The sequence below is a fragment of the Diplotaxodon limnothrissa genome, linkage group LG12 (assembly GCF_057381915.1).
Source record: "Diplotaxodon limnothrissa isolate DT_005_m linkage group LG12, D_limnothrissa_male_GT1.1, whole genome shotgun sequence".
Lineage (NCBI taxonomy): Eukaryota > Metazoa > Chordata > Actinopteri > Cichliformes > Cichlidae > Diplotaxodon > Diplotaxodon limnothrissa.
The window spans coordinates 30,746,964-30,750,338 of record NC_140607.1 but is presented as its reverse complement, the minus strand read 5'-3'; the positions used below and the strand labels follow the sequence as shown (position 1 = coordinate 30,750,338).

At 39.2% G+C, this 3,375-nt stretch overlaps 1 pseudogene; it reads left to right on the top strand.

The window, feature by feature from the left end:
* Positions 1–967: 967 nt before the first annotated feature.
* LOC146621595 (E3 SUMO-protein ligase ZBED1-like) lies at positions 968–2,276 on the top strand (annotated as a pseudogene).
* The last annotated feature ends 1,099 nt before the right edge of the window (positions 2,277–3,375 follow it).

Genomic DNA, 3,375 nt, shown 5'->3' with positions numbered 1-3,375 from the left:
AACCAAAAAAAGACATTTTAAAAATGCAGATTAAGAGATAATATCTATTTGTGTGTTTTTGTTTCTTATAGGTTATGCTTGTTGGGCATTAAACCACAACAGGAGAACACACAAAGATGTTTTCTTTGGTTCTTAAGGGTCCCATGGAACCTTAAAAAAACTGCCTTTGCAACCCTAAGCTGATCCATGGTGCTAGCCAAGTTTGTCTTTTTCAACATAGTATGTCACAGGGCTGAACAATCAAACACATTTTAATCTTGGTCATGGCTTCCCACTATTAATTGAGCATGATAAAGTAACACTGACACAAAAATAAAAGCAAATCGAGCACTCCCTAAATTACTATTTGATCATTTGCGAATCACAACTGTTCCCTACACTGTGTAGTTCTTGGCTTAACTCTGTTCCCTACACTAGTCTGAACAACTTGCAACTAATATTTCATGAAATGACAGATATACCAAAAAAAAAAAAAAAAATCAAATGAATGTCAAGAAAAAAACGCAATGTTTGCTAACATTTTATTTCATTTCATTTATTTATTTATTTCACACATGGTTCAACAGTGTTTCATTTCCTACATACAAATCCTCTTTCCCACTAATATAACACTGCACCCATGGGTGAAAAGGAGCAGGAAGAAGAATAAATTCTTATTAGCACCTGCCCCCTATCTCCAATCTAATTATCCTTACGAGAGGGCGCCAACAACCCAAAAAGCCCTCTAACATGTATCTTTATGTAACAATGCAAAACTAAACATCAAATCAGTGTAATCAGCAATAGGGCTGCCACGATTAGTCGACTAGTCATGATTACGTCGACTATTAAAATCGTCGACGCCTAATTTAATAGTCGACGCGTCGTTTGAAGCGTCGTAAAATCCTGAAAGGTGCAGGAATAACAGTAGGATTTAAGAGTGTAATAACGGACTGAAACAGAAGATGGCGACAATGCATCTACAAGGATGCCGTTAAACGCCAAAGACGAAGAAGAAGAAGCAGTGTCCGTCGGCAATGCACGAGCATCTAAAAAGGAAGCACGTTGTGGCATCCGACGACGAAGTGGTACAGTCATCTCGGTAAGCTAATTGGCTAGTTAGCTGTTAACATTAGCGTAAACAGCGAGCTACTTATTACTTATTATTAGTGCTGTCAGCGTTAATCTCGTTAATATGACGTTAATGCCATAACAGCATTAACGTGGCAAATCCCTGTTAGTGAGCCCAGTGCAGCCCTCGCACCGCGTTATCGAGCTAACGGAGAGAGCACTAGGTGCTGCTAGGCAGCTAGTGGAGCACTTTAAGAGAAGTGAGCTGGCTAGTACAAGGCTAAAAATGAAACAGGAGCAAATGAATGTGAAGAAAAATACACTGATCCAAGATGTCAGTACAAGATGGAATAGTACATTCCACATGATAGAGAGACTCCTCGAATAGCGCTGGCCTCTCACTGCTACTCTTTCAGATCCCGAGGTAACGCCAAGGGGGAAACACTACTTCGACTTGAAGCCAGAGCAGTGGGTGCTGCTTGAAGAACTGAAGCAAGGGTTGGCACCTTTTGAGACTGGTCCTGTTTACCTTAGTGGACAGCAGTACACAACCATTTCAGGTCTTCCACAGGTGGTCAAAGGGCTGACACGGGCTGTACACCAAAGCCAACCTGAGACGAGCTCAGGAAAATCTTTCATTGCCAGTGCAGAAAAAGGCATAACATAGAGATGGGGGAGTATATCCACTTTCTCAGCAGACAAAGAAAACCCTGTTATTCTCGCAGCTGCCTTAGACCCCGGATACAGAAAGTTGAAGTTTTTGGCTCCTGAAGATGTCATCAGTGCAGGGGACTGTTGAAGTGCTTGCTGTCAAAGAAGCAAATGCTGGGACACATGAGCATTCAAAAGTGCAGACGGCCAAAAGACCCCTTGAGTCTGACACAGACAGACTCAAGGAGTCAAGAAGCATCTAACAATGAGGTGACAATGAGGAAGAAGCATCTAAGGAGGACCAAGATGTCCAAAATGTGAGAAGTGAAGTTCAGCTGTACTTTAAGGAAGCCACAGTTTCTAAAAAGGATGATCCTCTTAAATGGTGGAGCGAAAATGAGGGACGTTTCCCCACAAAGCTAGCCAAATATTTTCTGTGCATTCCTGCAACCTCCACCCCATTGGAGTGGATCTTCTCCACAGCAGGGAACATCTGCTCTCAAAAAAGAGCAAGCCTTTCTGCAGAACATGTAGAAAAGCTAACTTTCCTGGCTATGAACAATAATCTTGGGTAGATTGCTATACTGACTATATAGTCCCAAAGTTCAATATAGTTGTGAGCACTTTTGTTATATCCGTTTTCGGTTTGTTGCTTCAAACTAGAAATTTCATTAAAAGTTTAATAAACTATCATCTTGTCTTTATTTTTAGTTCCACATACCTTAAACACATTAAGCTGTAAGCTAATGATAGTTATATAAGAGCAGATGCATGCTGGTGCAATAAGCTGTACGTTTTACATCCAATGGATGTATGATCTGATTAGTTGACTAATCGCAAAAATAATCGGTGACTAGTCGACTATCAAAATAATCGTTTGTGGCAGCCCTAATCAGCAGTATACAGCACTACTAAATGGCAATGAAATTTTTTCCTTCCACATTTACCCCAAACTTTCATGTTTTTCATATTGATTTATCCTTTTAAGTATGCAACACATTTTAAAACGGTGCATATTTCTGCAACTCTTGAGATTAATTCCATATTCTTATACCCTTAACTGTCGGACACATTTGCCTTTGTGTGGTCCTAGCAAACTGATGCTTAAAATCAAACTTCCTTCTACTGTCCCCACTTCCTGAACACAATACAAACATGAATCACCATGGTCAATTCAGATGTCCAACACGGTTGCATAATTCATAACCCTCGCTGAAATACCATACATGTAGTCTGGAGTCATCTATCTATCTATATAAAAATAAAAAGCTCAATCATGAGATGAATATTTATCGTAACAATCATGGTAATTATTTAGGCCATAACTGTGCAGTCCTACTATAGAACATAATAATATGGTGTTGTTAAGCTTTCTTTCTTAGTAAATATCTTCTCTTAACCAAAGTTAAAGAGTATAGTTTGAGGTGAAACAATTCTTTGAAATGTTCTGTAGTTGAAGACTGATTTCTATGGTCTATTGATTTGTCTATGTCATTTCTTGTATGTTTGTTTGTTTTTTTCCCCTTTCCTTATCAAAATTGATGTTTGCTCTTTTGAGACTAATTTTTCTTTTCCAAGTGTACAAACAGATTCACTCACCTGTGACAGTTTGCTGACAAAGACAGACTTTGGTTTGTAACAAACTCAACTCATTATCTACTCTGCTCAGCACTC